The sequence below is a fragment of the Mobula hypostoma genome, chromosome 2 (genome assembly GCF_963921235.1).
Source record: "Mobula hypostoma chromosome 2, sMobHyp1.1, whole genome shotgun sequence".
Lineage (NCBI taxonomy): Eukaryota > Metazoa > Chordata > Chondrichthyes > Myliobatiformes > Myliobatidae > Mobula > Mobula hypostoma.
The window spans coordinates 62,405,624-62,425,047 of NC_086098.1; the positions used below are offsets into that span (position 1 = coordinate 62,405,624).

The window sequence follows — 19,424 nt, forward strand, 5'->3', positions numbered from 1 at the left end:
CACGTCCTCAGCATCACGTACCCATTTTCTCCCCGTATTCCTTTGTAGTTCAGTCTTGGCCTTGTATGTATTCAATGATTCTGCCTTCATAGCTCTTGGGCTATGTTCCCCCTAAGCTATGCGCTTGTGCGCGTGCGCACACATTTTTCAGCCAGCACACAAAGGAAATTAATGTGCACACAAAAGGTTAGTTACCTAAAATAACGTAGTAATTAATAATTATACTTATTGAAAATAATCTTTTAGCTAAATGTTTCTGTTAACTAGTTAGTCGGTTTTTCAAATACCACAATGCACGTCAGTAATTTACGTCACCCCACCTTTCCTGTTCCAGTTTGTACAGCTGCATCACGGCGGCAGCCATCTTTGGCGGACAGTGTTCATATCGTAAAGATGCTAGAGTCCATTATTAAAGATGAAATAGCAGCATATCTTGATAGCAGTGATAAGATTGGGCCGAGCCAGCATGGATTTACCAAGGGCAAATCATGCTTGACTAATCTATTGGAGTTTTTCGAGGATGTAACTAGGAAGATAGACGCGGGAGACCCAGTGGATGTGGTGTACCTTGACTTTCAGAAGGCATTTGATAAGGTACCACATAGGAGACTGGTGGGTAATATCAGAGCTCATGGCATTGGGGGGAGGATACTGACATGGATAGAAAACTGGTTGGCAGATAGAAAGCAAAGGGTAGCAGTGAATGGGTGTTTCTCGGAATGGCAGGTGGTGACTAGTGGGGTGCCACAGGGCTTGGTATTGGGACCACAGCTGTTTACGATTTATGTCAATGATTTAGAAGAAGGCATTGTGAATAACATCAGCAAGTTTGCTGATGATACTAAGCTGGGTGGCAGTGTGACATGTGATAAGGATGTTAGGAGAATTCAAGGTGACTTGGATAGGCTGGGTGAGTGGGTAGAAACTTGGCAGATGGTGTTTAATGTGAATAAGTGTGAGGTTTTCACTTTGGGAACAAGAACAGGAAGGTAGATTATTATCTGAACGGTGTGGAGTTAGGTAAGGGAGAATTACAAAGAGATCTAGGAGTACTTGTTCATCAGTCTTTGAAGGTGAATGAGCAAGTGCAGCAGGCAGTGAAGAAGGCTAATGGAATGTTGGCCTTTATTACAAAGGGAATTGAGTACAAGAGCAAGGAAATCCTTTTGCATTTGTACAGGGCCCTGGTGAGACCACACCTGGAGTATTGTGTGCAGTTTTGGTCTCCAGGGTTAAGGAAGGACATCCTGGCTGTGGAGGAGGTGCAGCGTAGGTTCACTAGGTTAATTCCTGGGATGTCCGGACTGTCTTACGCAGAGAGGTTAGAGAGGGGGGATCTGATTGAGACATATAAGGTTATTAAGGGATTGGACAAGATAGAGGCAGGAAATATGTTCCAGATGCTGGGAGAGTCCAGTACCAGAGGGCATGGTTTAAGAATAAGGGGTAGGTCATTTAGGACAGAGTTGAGGAGGAACTTCTTCTCCCAGAGAGTTGTGGAGGTGTGGAACGCGCTGCCTCAGAAGGCAGTGGAGGCCAATTCTCTGGATGCTTTCAAGAAGGGGCTAGATAGGTATCTTATGGATAGGGGAATCAAGGGTTATGGGGACAAGGCAGGAACTGGGTATTGATAGTAGATGATCAGCCATGATCTCAGAATGGTGGTGCAGGCTCGAAGTGCCGAATGGTCTACTTCTGCACCTATTGTCTATTGTAAAGTTTACAAAGATCTGTTTCAAATCCTGTAGATAGCTTACTAAGTTTTTATTGAAAAAGGTGACCCTATGGCTAAATACTGTCATAAGAGATTGATAAACATCACGTACAAAGCAGCTTTTACAGGTGTTAAGTGATGTCTTTGATGAACTGGCTGCACTGTGCAAAATTCTGCAAAAGAGTGGCCTGACACCGATTGATTCACTTCATTTCGCGTGAGGCAAAATTAACAAGGTAAGAAAGCAGTATCTGGGAGACAATGTTTTGTGGAGTGACAAAGTTAAAGTTTTGCTAAGCCAACAACTGGAAGAAAACATCATAGTAGATACAAGTTCACTGTTGACTTTTATAAATAGTCTTTGTCTTCATTTAGAAGAAAGGTTTCCTGAAGATGAGGTACAAGAATGGTCAGCTTTTGATTTCTCCGCAATTGCAGATTGTGACTTAACATTTGGCGATGAACAAGTTAGTGCCTTATGTCTGAAATATCATGATTTTCTAGCTGAAAATGCTGTAATAGTTAGATAGTTTAATGATTTCAAATTTTCCATGCAAGAAAAAATTTAATCCAAACTGATTTCAAACTTTGCTCAAATGGTGACATTTGTACTTTAAAATGAACAGTTTTGCGACCTTGCACAGTTGATGGACATTGGGGGAACCTTTCTTGCGTCTAGTGCGGACTGTGAGCGAGGTTTTAGCCTAATGAATCAACTCAAAAACAAGCTGAGAAACTGTTTAGGTGAATGTCTTTTGGATATGTTAATGAGAATCAAAAGCTATTAATTGGATGGAAGTTCTATTAGTCTAGATAGAGTTTACAAAGAATAGATAAATGTCAAAGACAGGAGAGAAAAGTAACCGAGTGACTTAAATATGTATGTTATTTTGTTGTTATTCTGTGCAGTTTTATGTTAAATAGTTTGTAAATCTACATAAACTGCCACGTGTGCATTCAGTGCACACATACTTGCATAACATAAGATTTTTGCTCACACTGACTACTAAAAAGTAGAGGGAACATTGCTCTTGGGGTAAAGAATTCCTATTGGTGGTGAGAGAAGAAACCTCCCCTCATCTGTGTGTGAAGTGGGTACCCCATTATTCTTAAACTATGCCCCCAGTTCTAAATTCCCCCACTAGATGACCAGCCTGTCAGTTGCCTTCAGAATCATATATTTAAATTTGACGACCTCTCATTCTTCCACATTTCCATGAGTATAGGGCAGGTTTGCTCAACTTACTTTTATCTATCAAATCCTTCATCTCAGGATCCAAACTAGTGTGTTTTCTCTTTATTTCATTCAATCTGTCCTTAAAAATGGACCAAAAGTTCTCCAATTATAGGGCCTCCTCATGCCCTGTAAAGTTGTATCAAACTGTCCCTCCTTTTGTATTTCACATTTCTTGCACTGAAAACAACATTTTATTAGTCTTCCTAATTATTTGCTGTACCTTCATGCTGACATTTGTATTTCATATGCGTGGGTCCCCAGGTCCCTTTGGGTTGAAACATTCATTGTCTCATGCTATGGAAGTAATAATGGGTTTCCTCATTCTTCCTTCCAAAATAGTAGATAACTCACATTTTCCCTACATTATTCTCCACCTGCCAATTTCTTGCTAGCCCACCTTTGTTTTTGGTATTTATCAGGAAATGTTTGCCATGATGCACTTGATGTCTTTGTCTAAGTCATTGGTAAAGATAAATCATTAAAGCCCCAACACTAATCACTCTATCACCAACTCATTACTGATCAATGGTCTGAAAACAGTCAATTTATTCCAATTCTGTGTTTTTGTTAGCCATCTCTTACACAGTCGTCAAAACGTTGCATGTTTATTTCCCTCCACAGGTGTTACCGGATAACTTGCTGAGTTCCTCCAGCGCTTTGTATGTTGCTCAAGATTTCCAGCATTTGCAGAATTCCTTGTGTCTTTATCCTTAACATATTACTTTCATCCTCATATGTTTTTATCACACAAACATGCTGATTCTGCTTGCTATTATTTTCCACATACTGGCAGTTACACTCTTAGTAATATATTCCTGCATTTTTTCAATTAAAGATGTTGGGCTAACTGGCCGAAAGTTTCCTGCTTTCATTTTCCTTCCTTTGTAATGTAATAGTAAAGTTACGTTTACAGTTTTCCAGTCTTTAGTAAAACTCCAGAATCCAGTAACTTCTATTAGATAACAGCAATTCATTCATGTTTTCTGCAGCCACTTCCTTTAAGGATTTAGAATGCAGACCCTGTGTCCAGGGTACTTGACAGCCTTTAGCTTGATTAGCTGGTCTAGTACATTTCTTTCAGAATCAGGTTTAATATCACTGACCCATGTTGTGAAATTGATGAACTTTGCAGCTGCAGTGCAATTTATGATGAATAGAGGAATGAAAAACTGAATTACAGTAAATATATACGTATACTAAATAGTTAGGTTAAAATAAATAGTGCAGAAATAGAACTAAATACAAAAGTAGTGAGTTAGTGTTCATGGGTTCAATGTCCATAAAGAAATCGGATGGCAGAGGGGAAGCTGTTGGTGTATCACTGAGTGTGCCTTCAGGCTTCTGTACCTCCTACCTTATAGTAACAATGAGAAAGGGGCATGTCTTGGTTGGTGGGGGTCCTTAATGATAGATACCACCTTCCTGAGGGACTGCACCATGAAGTTGTCTTGGATACTACGGAGGTTAGTACCCATGATGGAGCTGACCAATTTTACAACCTTCTGCAACGTACTTTGATCTGTGCAGTAGAATCCCCCGCCCCATACTAGAAAGTGATGCAGCCTGTCAGAATGCTCTCCAGGGTACATCTGTAGAAGTTTTTGAGTGTTTTAGGTGACAAACCAAATCTCCTCAAATTCGTAATGAAATATAGCCGCTTTATAGCATCAATATATTGCAACCAGGTGAGGTCCTCATAGGTATTGACACCCAGGAACTTGAAATTACTCACTCTTTCGACTTCTGATCCCTTTATGAGGATTGCTTTGTGTTTCCTCGTCTTACCCTTTGTGAAGTCCACAATCAGCTCTTTGGCCTTACTAATGTCGAATGCAAGGTTGTTGCTACAACACCACTCAACTAGCTGGTATATCTAGCTCCTGTATGTCCTCTGGTCTCCATCTGAGATTCTGCCAACAATGGTTGTATCATCAGCAAATTTATAGATAGCATTTGTGCTGTGCCTAGCCACACAGTCATGGATGTAGAGAGAGTAGAGCAGCAGGCTAGGCACACATCCCTGTAGAGAGCCCAGGTTCTGGAGCTTTTTGATCAGGACTGTAGGAATGATGGTGTTGAATGCTCAGCTGTAGTCAATAAACAGCAGCCCTGACTTAGGTATTTGTACTGTCCAGGTGATCCAAGGCCGCGTGGAGAGCCATTGAGATTGTGTGTGTCGTAGACCTATTGTGGCGATAGGCAAATTGCAAAGGGTTCAGCTCCTTACTGAGGCAGGAGTTGATTCTAGCCATGACCAAACTTTCAAAGCGTTTCATCACCGTAGATGCAAGTGCTACTGGACGATAGCAATGAGAGATTGAAAATGTCTTTGCCAACCGGCTGGCAGGGGTATTCACAGGTTTTCAGAGCCTTACCAGGTACTTCATTGGGGCCTGCCAACTTGTGAGAGTTCACCCTCCTGAAAGACAGCCTGATGTCGGCCTCCGAGACAGAGATCACAGGATCACTGGATGCTGTGGGGATCCTCACAGCTGTGGTTCTGTTCTCTCTTTCAAAACAAGAATGAAAGATGTTGAACTCATCTGGAAGTGAAGCATCACTGTCATTCTTGATGTTGGCTTTTGCTTTATAGAAAGTATTGCCCTGCAAACCTTGCCAGAGTTGATGTGCATCTGTAGTTGCCTCTAACCTCTCAAGGAATTGTTTCTTCACTCTAGAAACAGACCTCTGCAAGTCATACCTGCTTTTCTTGTACAGATCTGGGTCGCCAGACTTAATTGCCATAGATCTAACCTTCAGCAGACTGTGAACCTCCTGGTTCATTCACGGCTTTTGGTTTGGAAGTGTACAGTAAGTTTTCATAGGTCCACACTTAGCCACAAGGTTTTAATGAAGGCAGTGACGACTGCGGCATACTCATCCAGACTTGAAGATGAATCTCTGAATACAGTCCAATCTATTGATTCAAGTCAGTTCTGTAAGGCTTCCTGTGCTTCCCTTGTCCATACCTCCTTGGTCCTCCCTACTGCTGTTGCATTCTTCAGTCTCTGCCTATACTCAGGGTGAAGAAGTACAGCCAGGTGATCAGACTTTATGAAGTGTGGACATGAAATAGCACAGCAGGCACTTAATGATCTAGATTTGTTTTAAGTTGTTTTTACTCCTGATAGCTCTTGAATCTGCTTCAGTGTTTCAGTGTCGTGTAACATAAAGACACAAGCAAAAGGGTTATTTCAGCTCTTTGACATTATTGATTCGCCAGAGAACTCTATAGGAGTAGTGTTTATTTCAGACACTCTTTTTATATGTTTGTGGAAGTTCCTTCTGTTTTTATTGTTTGCATGTGACTTGTAGTCTCCCTCTTTATCATTTCTTTTAGCTATCCCTTGTTCAAAATTTCCCAAACTTCTGCCTACCACTATTCTTTGAAATATTTTATGACTTTTTTTTGAAATTTGAAACCATCCTTATTAAATTTTTCATGCATCCTTTACAGAGACTTCTTTCCTCTCTAGAATACAAGCTTGTTGAGATTTATAAAGCATCTCTAAATATGAGGTACTGCTGATCTACTTCCATACCCTTTCATCTGTGTTTCCTGTCTCTTTCACTGATCTCTGTATTTGTACCGTTGTAATTGCCCCTGTTGAAATTTAGGACTCAGATCCATGTTTTGTCACTCCTAAGTTTGAAGTTGTAAAATACCATGGTCACATTTCTGTTTGACAACCTTTATGATCATTAATTTGTCTTGTTGCAATACACAGTGTTCAGTTTATTAACCCAGTTTCCTGATAGGTTCCTCAGTTAATTGGTTTAAGAAGCAATTTCCGATTCTGTGAGCTCATCCTCAAAGCGACTCTTGGCAATTTTATTTGTCCAATCTATATGATTATTGCATATATTCTCTTTCTTACCATTCCTCATTATTCCTATTGTTTTTTATCCTAAATATGTCTGCCATGAGAGGTGAATATGCTACTTTCACCAGTGACTTCTTACTCTGCTCATCTCTACCCAAACTGATTCGACATCTTAAGCTTTTGAACCAATTTCATTCCTCACCACTACAAGGACTCAATTCCATATTAACGGACTTAGTCTGGTTTCTTTCTGACTTCTCTGTGATATATCAATTTCTTTGGAATAGCTGGCGGTTTATTCCAGTTATTTCTTTTTAGGAAACTAGCTCATCCATCTTGTTGGGAATTTATTTATTTATTTTATTTGGAGATGCTTTGTTGGACAGGTCCTACTGGTTCAACGAGCCGTGCCGCCAGCAACCTATCTAACCCTAGCTTAATCACTGGACAAGTTAGAGTGGCCAGTTAACCTGCTAACTGGTACATCTTTGGACTGTGGGAGGAAACCGCAGTATCCAGAGGTAACCCACGTGGTCACAGGGAGAACTCAGCAACTCCTCAAAGACGGTGCCTGAGTTGTATAAGCATTGCACTATCGCTACGCTACCTTTGTGCCCACGCAGATGAAGAACTTTTAAGTTCTTTGTCATTATTCTTACTTGTGGACATTTTTGTTGCTGAAGATTGGTATATTAGGAAGAATCTTTAACTGCAAATTCTGCAAGTGTCGTATCCATCAACTAAGGAGCTTCCAGTAGAGAAAACTAAATGTTCAAGTTCAAACAACAGGAATTCTGCAGATGCTGGAAATTCAAGCAACACACATAAAAGTTGCTGGTGAACGCAGCAGGCCAGGCAGCATCTCTAGGAAGAGGTACAGTCGACGTTTCAGGCCGAGACCCTTCGTTAGGACTAACTGAAGGAAGAGTGACGAAGGGTCTCGGCCTGAAACGTCAACTGCAACTCTTCCTACAGATGCTGCCTGGCCTGCTGCATTCACCAGCAACTTTGATGTGTGTTGAAGGAAGAGTGAGTAAGGGATTTGAAAGTGGGAGGGGGAGATCCAAAATGATAGGAGAAGACAGGAGGGGGAGGGATGGAGCCAAGAGCTGGACAGGTGATTGGCAAAGGGGATATGAGAGGATCATGGGACAGGAGGTCCGGGAAGAAAGACAAGGAGGTGGGGGGGACGGACCCAGAGGATGGGCAAGGGGTATATTCAGAGGGACAGAGGGAGAAAAAGGAGAGTGAGAGAAAGAATGTGTGTATAAAAATAAGTAACAGATGGGGTACGAGGGGGAGGTGGGGCATTAGCGGAAGTTAGAGAAGTCGATGTTCATGCCATCAGGTTGGAGGCTACCCAGATGGAATATAAGGTGTTGTTCCTCCAACCTGAGTGTGGCTTCATCTTTACAGTAGAGGAGGCCGTGGATAGACATGTCAGAATGGGAATGGGATGTGGAATTAAAATGTGTGGCCACTGGGAGACCCTGCTTTCTCTGGCGGACAGAGCGTAGATGTTCAGCAAAGCGGTCTCCCAGTCTGTGTCGGGTCTCGCCAATATATAAAAGGCCACATCGGGAGCACCGGACGCAGTATATCACCCCAGCCGACTCACAGGTGAAGTGTTGCCTCACCTGGAAGGACTGTTTGGGGCTCTGAATGGTGGTAAGGGAGGAAGTGTAAGGGCATGTGTAGCACTTGTTCCTCTTACATGGATAAGTGCCAGGCGGGAGATCAGTGGGGAGGGATGGGGGGGACGAATGGACAAGGGAGTTGCGTAGGGAGCGATCCCTGCGGAATGCAGAGAGAGGTGGGGAGGGAAAGATGTGCTTCGTGGTGGGATCCCGTTGGAGGTGGCGGAAGTTACGGAGAATAATATGTTGGACCCGGAGGCTGGTGGGGTGGTAGGTGAGGACCAGGGGAACCCTATTCCTAGTGGGGTGGCGGGAGGATGGAATGAGAGCAGATGTACGTGAAATGGGGGAGATGCGTTTAAGAGCAGAGTTGATAGTGGAGGAAGGGAAACCCCTTTCTTTAAAAAATGAAGACATCTCCCTCGTCCTAGAATGAAAAGCCTCATCCTGAGAGCAGATGCGGCGGAGACGGAGGAATTGCGAGAAGGGGATGGCGTTTTTACAAGAGACAGGGTGAGAAGAGGAATAGTCCAGATAGCTGTGAGAGTCAGTAGGCTTATAGTAGACATCAGTGGATAAGCTGTCTCCAGAGACAGAGACAGAAAGATGTCTCTGTCCGCCAGAGAAAGCAGGATCTCCCAGTGGCCACACATTTTAATTCCACATCCCATTCCCATTCTGACATGTCTATCCACGGCCTCCTCTACTGTAAAGATGAAGGCACACTCAGGTTGGAGGAACAACACCTTATATTCCGTCTAGGTAGCCTCCAACCTGATGGCATGAATATCGACTTCTCTAACTTCCGCTAATGCCCCACCTCCCCCTCGTACCCCATCTGTTACTTATTTTTATACACACATTCTTTCTCTCATTCTCCTTTTTCTCCCTCTGTCCCTCTGAATATACCCCTTGCCCATCCTCTGGGTCCCCCCCCCCACCTCCTTGTCTTTCTTCCCGGACCTCCTGTCCCATGATCCTCTCATATTCCCTTTGCCAATCACCTGTCCAGCTCTTGGCTCCATCCCTCCCCCTCCTGTCTTCTCCTATCATTTTGGATCTCCCCCTCCCCCTCCAACTTTCAAATCCCTTACTCATTCTTCCTTCAGTTAGTCCTGATGAAGGGTCTCGGCCTGAAACGTCGACTGCACCTCTTCCTAGAGATGCTGCCTGGCCTGCTGCGTTCACCAGCAACTTTTATAAATGTTCAAGTTACTTGTTTTGCCCAAACCTCTATGTAAAATTTTTAACATGAACTCAGAAAACTTGAAAGTAACATGATTTAATGTTTTTTTTTGTTTTTCTTGTTCCTGCTGGATTGTTGTCTTAATATCTTTCAGTTCACTGATGTCCTACAAAGAGTGTTATCTCAATATCAGGAAACTGTTGGCTTTTCTTTGTAAATTGGCACAATATATTTAATCAGTATGCAGGCAGTCACCATGTTATGCTCCATTCCCAAGGATGGTTCATAATCTAGAAATGAACAAAAGCAGTGTGTGGGAGAGGATCACGGCAACAACTGTGATAGGAAAGCAAGTAGGCATTGGAAGATGGCTGCCAGCAGCCTCACTGACTCAGTGAGTGAGTCACCATCTCAGTCTACTCAGTGTTCCCACCTCTGCTCTGGCCTGGAGAAATGGCATGTGGAAAATATCCATTGTCACCTAGGAGCCAAAAAATCCATCCCCATCCATCCTGCTGGTCTCCTAAGTGCTTGTTTGTATGTATGGGATAGCCATAAGTTGTGGAGGACCTTTATTCTGGCTCTTTATTCTCGTATAAAATTGATAGCAGAATGCCAAGGATATGGCAATGTGGTCAATTGCAAAATTATATTTAAGAATGATACTGTGTTTATAGTATGTATCAACATTCAAATATTACACTTTTGTTTCCAGTATATTGAGCCCAAGTCCTGTTTTTGCCTTTGACTCAGAAATGTTGAAATTGCTGTCTGCCATTCCCTGCTCCTTTACCGAGTGTGCCGTTTTGAAGATTTCTCCAATTTTGTCTTCAGAAATTAGTAATCTGCAATGACAAATATTTTTGCTTTAAAAGAAACACCTGAAAAGGACTATGTTGTGTTACGTGAGCGTGTGAGTATAGTGGTGTTTTAAATCGTAATTACTGCTTAGCCTCAAGGACTCAAAAAAAAACAGTGGCACATGTGAGGAATGCCATTCCAACATAAACATTGTACTTTGCAGATAATTCCTGCTTTTACAATCTTTATTTGATTTGCTATGAAATGTTTACAAATTTGGTTAATGAATTGTGCGAGTTCTGCTGGCATACTTCTATCTGCTTGCTGAGCCTGGTAATTACTCATTGTTGCAGGATATCAGAATCAGGTTTATTATCACCGGCATGCGTTGTATAATTTGTTATCTTAGCAGCAGCAGTTCAATGCAATACATAATATAGAAGAAGAGGGAAAAATAATAATAAATAAGTAAATCGATCACTGTATATGTGTATTGAATAGATTAAAAATCGTGCAAAAAAAAATAACATGCATTAAAAAAGTGAAGTAGTGTCCATTTAGGATGGCAAAGAAGAAGAAGCTATTCCTGAATCACTGAGTGTGTGCCTTCAGGCTTCTGTATCTCCTATCTAATGGTAACAGTGAGAAAAGGGCATGCCCTGGGTGCTGGAGATTCTTAATAATGGACACTGCCTTTCTGAGACACCACTCCTTGAAGATGTCCTGGGTACTTTGTAAGCTAGTACCCAAGATGGAAACACGAGGAAATCTGCAGATGCTGAAAGTTCAAGCAACACACACAAAATGCTGGTGGAACGCAGCAGGTCAGGCAGCATCTATAGGAAGAAGCACAGTCGATGTTTCAGGCCGAGACCCTTCGTCAGGACTAACTGAAAGAAGAGATAGTAAGAGTGTGTGTTACCCAAGATGGAGCTGACTAAATTTACAACTCTCTGCAGCTTCTTTTGGTCCTGTGCAGTAGCCCCCCCCCCCCCCGCCATACCAGACAGTGATGCAGCCTGTCAGAATGTTCTCCACAGTACATCTATAGAAGTTTTTGAGTGTATTTGTTGACATGCCAAATCTCTTCAAACTCCTAATGAAGTATAGTAACTGCTTTCTTGCCTTCTTTATAACTACGTCGAAATTTTGGGACCAGGTTAGGTCCTCAGAGATCTTGACACCCAGGACCTTGAAACTGCTCACTGTCTCCACTTCTGATCCTGCTATGAGCATTGGTATGTGTTCCTTCGTCTTACCCTTCCTGGAGTCCACAATCAGCTCTTTCACCTTACTGATGTTGAGCAAGGTAGTTGCTGCGACACCACCCCACTAGTTGGCATATCTTGCTCCTCCTGTATGCCCTTTCATCTCCATCTGAGATTCTACCAACAATGGTTGTATCATTAGTAAATTTATAGATGGTATTTGAGTTCTGCCTAGTCACATAATCATGGGTATAGAGAGAGTAGAGCAGTGGGCTGAGTACACACACCTGAGGTGCACCTGTGTTGATTGTCAGTGAGGAGGAGATATTATCACCAATCTGCACTGATTGTGGTCTTCCGGTTAAGAAGTCAAGGATCCAATTGCAGAGGGAGGTACAGAGGCCCAGGTTCTGCAACTTCTCAATCAGGATTGTGGCAACGATGGTGTTGAATGCTGAGATACAGTCGATGAACGGCATTCTGACATCGGTGTTTGTGTTGTCCAGATGGTCTAAAGCCGTGTGGAGAGCCATTGAGATTGCATCTGCCATTGACCTATTGTGGTGATAGGATAATTGCAATGGGTCCAGGTCCTTGCTGAGGCAGGAGTTCAGTCTAGTCATGCCCAACTTCTCAAAGCATTTCATCACTGTCGATGTGAGTGCTACTGGGTGATAGTCATTAAGACAGCTCACTTTATTCTGAGGCACTGGTATAATCGTTGTCTTTTTTGAAGCAAGTGGGAACTTCTGCCTGTAGCAGTGAGAGGTTGAAAATGTCCTGGAATACTCCCCCCAGTTGATTTGCGCAAGTCTTCAGAGCCTTACCAGGTACTCCATCGGGATTGCCCGCCTTCTGAGGGTTCATCCTCTTTAAAGAGCCTGACATCGGCCTCTGAGACAGAGATCACAGGGTCACTGGGTGCAGCAGGGATCTTCACAGCTGTAGTTATATTCTCCCTTTCAAAGCAGGCATAGAAAGGATATTGATGTTTTACTGTACTATCACATATGATTAAATCCTTGCCACAAAAATAACACTCGATATTTGTGTGCAGACTTTTCAAGGTCAGTGGGGAACATCTAGGCTTTAACACTCAAACATTTTGTAAACTTGAATTAATGGTACGTTAAGAGTGAAGGTGGCAATCAGTAGTACTGTCGTATCTGCTTTTGATAACACTAGTTTTTTGGATATTAGTACAATGGATTCAGGTTAATTGGGCCATCGATTAAGCAGGGCAGCTGGTTATTTGGGACAACTCTAGAAAACAAACGCAAACATGAGGAAATCTGCAGATGCTGGAAATTCAACAACACACACAAAAAATGCTGGTGAGCGCAGCAGGCCGGGCAGCATCTATAGGAAGAGGTAGTCGACGTTTCGGGCTGAGACCCTTCGTCAGGACTAACTGAAAGAAGAGATAGTCAGAGATTTGAAAGGGGGAGGGGGAGGGGGAGAGGGAGATCCGAAATGATAGGAGAAGACAAGAAGGGGAGGGATAGAGCTAAGAGCTGGACAGGTGATTGGCAAAAGGGATACAAGGCTAGAGAAGGGAGAGGATCATGGGACAGGAAGCTTAGGGAGAAAGAAAGGGGGAGGGGAGCCCAGAGGATGGAGAGCAGGCAAGGAGTTATAGTGAGAGGGACAGAGGGAGAAAAAAGAGAGAGAGAAGAAAAACACGGAATAAAGAAATAAGGGATGGGGTATGAAGGGGAGGAGGGGCATTAATGGAAGTTAGAGAAGTCAGTGTTCATGCCATCAGGTTGGAGGCTACCCAGATGGAATATAAGGTGTTGTTCCTCCAACCTGAGTGTGGCTTCATCTTGACAGTAGAGGAAGCCATGGATAGACATATCAGAAAGGAAATGGGACGTGGGATTAAAATATGTGGCCACTGGGAGATCCTGCTTCCTCTGGTGGACAGAGCGTAGGTGTTCAGTGAAACAATCTCCCAGCCTGCGTCGGGTCTCACCAATATATAGAAGGCCACACCGGGTGCACCGGACACAGTATATCACCCCAGCCGACTCACAGGTGAAGTGTCGCCTCACCTGGAAGGACTGTCTGGAGCCCTGAATGGTGCTAAGGGAGGAAGTGTAAGGGCATGTGTAGCACTTGTTCCGCTTACAAGGATAAGTGCCGGGAGAAGGATAAGTGCCGGGAGGGAGATTGATGGGAAGGGATGGGGGGGACGAATGGACAAGGGAGTCGCGTAGGGACCGATCCCTGCGGAAAGCAGAAAGTTGGGGGGGAGGGAAAGATGTGCTTGGTGGTGGGATCCCTTTGAAGGTGGCAGAAGTTGCGGAGAATAATATGTTGGACCTGGAGGCTGGTGGGGTGGTAGGTGAGGACAAGGGGGAGCCCTATTCCTAGTGGGGTGGCGGGAGGATGGGTTGAGAGCAGATGTGCATGAAATGGGAGAGATGTGTTTGAGAGCAGAGTTGATGGTGGAGGAAGGGAAGCCCCTTTCTTTAAAAAAGGAAGACATCTCCTTCGTCCTAGAATGAAAAGCCTCATCCTGAGAGCAGATGTGGCAGAGATGGAGGAATTGCGAGAAGGGGATGGCATTTTTGCAAGAGACAGGGTAGGAAGAGGAATAGTCCAGGTAGCTGTGAGAGTCCATAGGCTTATAGTGGAGATCAGTAGATAAGCTGTCTCCAGAGATAGAGACAGAAAGACCTAGAAAGGGGAGGGAGGTGTCGTAAATGGACCAGGTAAACTTGAGGGCAGGGTGGAAATTGGAGGCAAAGTTAATAAAGTCAACGAGCTCAGCATGTGTGCAGGAAGCAGCGCCAATGCAGTCGTCGATGTAGCGAAGGAAAAGTGGGGGATAGATACCGGTATAGGCTTGGAACATGGATTGTTCCAGAAAGCCAACAAAAAGGCAGGCATAGCTGGGACCCATACGGGCGCCCATGGCTACACCTCAAAGGCTGATTTATACTTGTGTGTCAAATGTATGCCGTAGGTACTGCATACTCTACGCCAAACCCTACGCGGTAGGGTGACGTGCACCTCCCCAAAAACGTAACTTGTGCGTTGTGGCAACGCAGACCGCAACAACTGTGATTGGTCCGCTTGGTAGCATCGTATTTCCTCATACACATTTCTGGTTGCTTTTCTCTGCCATGTCTGTACACTGTTGCAAAATAGATGGTTGGAGACGATGAACCAAATAGTCAAATCTACCTGCTGACATCTGAAAATATTTGAAATGCATTTCCTCGTCCACGTCTGTCACGAAGAAACTCAACATAGTGGCATAGAAACCTCACCGCCAGCTTGCGATTTGGTGGTGAATTGCAGAGCAACGCAGACACAACTATGCATGCTCGCTACGGCGTAGGGCTACGCAAAAGTTTAATTCAGGCCTACAGCGTAGGATATGGCGTAGCCCGTATGCATGAGTATAAATCAGCCTTTAGTTTGGAGGAAGTGGGAGGAGCCAAAGGAGAAATTATTAAGAGTAGGGACTAATTCTGCTAGATGGAGGAGAGTGGTGGTAGAGGGGAACTGGTTGGGTCTGGAATCCAAAAAGAAGTGGAGAGCTTTGAGACCTTCCTGGTGGGGAATGGAGGTATATAGGGACTGGACATCCATGGTGAAAATAAAGCGGTGGGGGCCAGGAAACTTAAAATCATTGAAAAAATTCAGAGCGTGAGAAGTGTCACGAACATTAGGTGGGAAGGGATTGAACAAGGAGGGGATAAAATAGTGTTGAGGTATGCAGAAATGAGTTCGGTGGGGCAGGAGCAAGCTGAGACAATGGGTCTACCTGGACAGGCAGGTTTGTGGATCTTGGGTAGGAGGTAGAAAAGGGAAGTGCGAGGTGTGGGAACTATAAGATTGGTAGCAGTGGATGGGAGATCCCCTGAGCTGATAAAGTTGGTGATAGTGTGGGAGACAATGGCCTGGTCATGATTGAGGGGTAAATAAGAGGAGGTATCCGCGAGTTGTCGCTGTGCCTTCACAAGGTAAACAAAAGCTAATTGAGAAAATAGCTGGGATTCCTTTTGTTTATTTGGGACACTATGCCACTTAATTAGGACAGGAGAAACATTGCGAACAGTTTCTAACTAGCATCGGTCATGTGCACTTGCGTGGCTATTAGATACTGCACTGTGTCTAGACTGAACAGTTTTTAAGTAGCATCAGTTGCGTGTGATTGTGTTCAAAAAGCAGTGATTTTTGTCACTGATAATTGGCAAGAAGTAAGCAGTAAGACAGATCAGAACTGTTTTGCTCACTGCGGTTTTAAACGTTCAGGCTTGGAGATGTGAGAATTGAGTGGGAGTGAAAATATTTTTATTTCTTGAGATGAAGTGTGGAGTAGGCCCTTCTAGCCCTTCATTTTATCTGAGCCTGACCACGGGACAAATTGCCATGACTAATTAACCTACCAACCAGTACCTCTGTTGACTGGGGGAGGAAATCCGTGCTGTTACAGGGAGAGTGTACGAACTCCTTACAGGCAGCGGTGGGAATTGAACATGGGTTGCCTGTACTGTAAAGATTTCACTACTTCAACAAGTTAGGATCTACGAGGAACTCAAAAGTATTCACAATCATCTTGAATATTACGATGAAAATGAAGATATGGAGAATGAAATGAGCGTTGTATGAAAGTAGACCATTATCTACACTAGCTGTCTGTGCTGACTTTGTCGACTTACAGTCAAACAAAAGAACATGGCAGCATACACTAGACAAATTCCTCTGTTGCTAACTATTAGGAAATAATATACAGTTTTACAGTACTGTAGAGATATTGGTAGTGTGGGCACGTGGCCAAGTGGTTAAGGCATTGGACTAGCGACCTGAAGGTTCTGAGTTCGAGCCCCAGCCAAGGAAACGTGTTGTGTCCTTGAGCAAGATACTTAATCACACATTGCTCTGCGACAACACTGGTGCCAAGCTGTATGGGTCCTAATGCCCTTCCCTTGGACAACATTGGTGTCGTGGAGAGGGGAGACTTGCAGCATGGGCAACTGCTGGTCTTCCATACAACCTTGCTCAGGCCTGCACCCTGGAGAGTGAAGACTTTCCAGGTGCAGATCCATGGTCTCGCAAGACTAACGGATGCCTTTACTTTAGAGATATTGGTAGTGTTCTAATTTGTTCTGTATCAGAATCAGAATCGTTCAATATCACTGCATATGTTGTGAAATTTGTTAACTTAGCAGCAGCAGTACAATATATATAATACAGAAAAAATCAATTACAGTAAGTATATATAATATATAATGTTAAATAGTTAAATTAAAAATAGTGCAAAAACAGAAATAATATAAAAAAGTGAGATTGAGTTCATGGGTTCAATGTCCATTTAAGAATTGTAGGGCTGGTCCTGAATCGCTGAGTGTGTGCCTTCAGGCTTCTGCACCCCCTTCCTGGTGATAAGAACGAGAAGAGGGAATGTCCTTGTCCTGAGTGATGGGTGTTCTTAATTATGGATGCTGCCTTTAAATGTATTTAGTTTAAATGCACAATTTGTTACTCAGTTAAAATTAATCTTTTTTATACCTTTTTAAACTATTTCCGTGAAACTTCAGCTAACTGGGGCAGCTGCTTAATTGGACCAAAACATACTGGTCCTGATGTATTCCAGTTAATTGAATCCACTGTACTTACATTTGGAATTAAGTTAATTCAATCAACTTTGAAAATTGCTTAGAGAAGAGATGTACACAGACTTTTGTCCACCTACAGCCAGGTCGTTTTCCCCAAGATCTATTGTTTGACTATTGTATGGATACAGATCCTGCATTCAGTTGATTTATTTATACTTTTGCATTAGTCTGTTAATTATGGGACAAATTGATATGGTTTCTACAGTGTCTGTTTTCTGTGTTCATAGATAGCATTGTATTGCAGAGATTGCAATGATATTTTACTTCAAGCAAAGCATACAGATTGTATTTTCGTGTTCTTGTAGTTCTTGTGCGTTGTGATAATATGTAGCTAGAAAGAGCTTGTGAAGGAAATGTAAGTTATTGCAGTGTGTCCTATAGGTTCATAGACACATAGATTCCTCAACATCAAACCACTCATTTATGCTAACTTTATATTGATCTCACATTTTCGTGAAGTACCCCAGATTTTACTGCTCACCTACATGCTTGGGGCAATTTATGGTGGTTAATTGGGGAGAAATTTGCACTCAGAGGATGCCCATGTGGTTACAGGGGAAACATGCGAACTCTTTAGGCAGCATCTGAGATCAGGGTCACTGGCACTGTGAGACAGTGGGTGTAGCAGCTAGAGCCACTCTGTTGTCCACTTTGTACCCATTCAGTCCATTACACGCCAGTGGTGGGTGGATTGGTTGTTGACTATTAACCAACTGGTGAGTTTCAAACTGCTTATACACTTCAACTCCTGTATTTAATCCAGTGGCCACTGAGTATATGTTCATGGTCTTCTACTGTAGCCCATCCAGTTCAAGGTTGGATGTATTGTGCATCTGGAGATGCTGTTCTGTACACCACTGTTGTGACCCATAATTATTCGAGTCACTGTTTCCTTCCTGTCAAGTTGAAGTAGTCTGGCCATTCTCCTCTGATCTCCCACATTGACCAGGCATTTTCACCTATAGAACTTCCACTCACTGGACATATTTTGTTTTCTGCACCATTCTCTGTAATTTCTAGAGACTGTTAAGCATGAAAATACCAGGAGATTAGCAGTTTCTGAGGAACTTGAACCATCCCATCTGCCCCCAACAATCATTCCACTGTCAAAGTCACTTAAATCACATTCCTTCTCCATTCTAATGTTTCGTCTAAACAATAAAAAAAAACCTCTTGACCATGTTTACATGATAATTGGCTAATTAGATATTTGCATTAACGAGCAGGTGTACAAGTGTACCTAATAAAGTGGCCACTGAGTGTGTGTGGTAATGGTTGCACCTGTGCAGGTGGTGGTCAGTGTTTCATCATATTTGTTGTGAATCTTGCAAAATGCATCATGAATTATGAGAGGATGAGGAAATGGCGAGAGTAGCTTAGGAGGTTGGCCACCTGTTGTTAAGTAATGTTGACCAGCTTTTGTCGTTCTTTGTTTAGTGACTATCTTGTTGATGTGTATGATGTAGTTTAATTCCTAATAATGAAACATTGGGCAAATGGAGTGTTATGAAAAGCCAAGTTGAGTGTTTTTTATATATGTTGGTGGCATTCATAACCTCTTACTCAATAGCATGTATAAATCCTATCACCTACCAGCCCAATCCTTGACATTTTCTTGTTAGAAACATAGAAAACCTATAGCACAATACAGGCCCTTTGGCCCGCAAAGCTGTGCTGAACATGTCCTTACCTTAGAACTACCTAGGCTTACCCATAGCCCTCTATTTTTCTAAGCTCCATGTATCCATCCAGGAATCTCTTAAAAGACTCTATTGTTTCTGCCTCCACCGCCTCTGCCGGCAGCCCATTCCACGCACTCACCATTCTCTGCTTTAAAAAAAACTTACCCCGACATCCCTTCTGTACCTACTTTCAAGCACCTTAAAACTATGCCCTCTTGTGCTAGCCATTTCAGCCCTGGGAAAAAGCCTCTGACTATCCACACGATCAATGCCTCTCATTATCTTGTACACCTCTATCAGGTCACCTCTCATCCTCCAGCGCTCCAAAGAGAAAAGTCCGAGTTCACTCAACCTATTCTCATAATGCATGCTCCCCAATCCAGGCAACATCCTTGTAAATCTCCTGTGCACCCTTTCTGTGGTTTCCACATCCTTCTTTTAGTGAGGCGATCAGAACTGAGCACAGTACTCCAAATGTTCTTGGTGACACATTATTCTTTCA

At 43.2% G+C, this 19,424-nt stretch overlaps 1 protein-coding gene across 2 annotated transcripts in view; it reads left to right on the forward strand.

Annotated features, from left to right (window-relative positions):
- The window catches only part of adam17b (ADAM metallopeptidase domain 17b), a 91,637-nt gene that overhangs the window by 5,506 nt on the left and 66,707 nt on the right, over positions 1-19,424 (forward strand). The window lies entirely within an intron of this gene.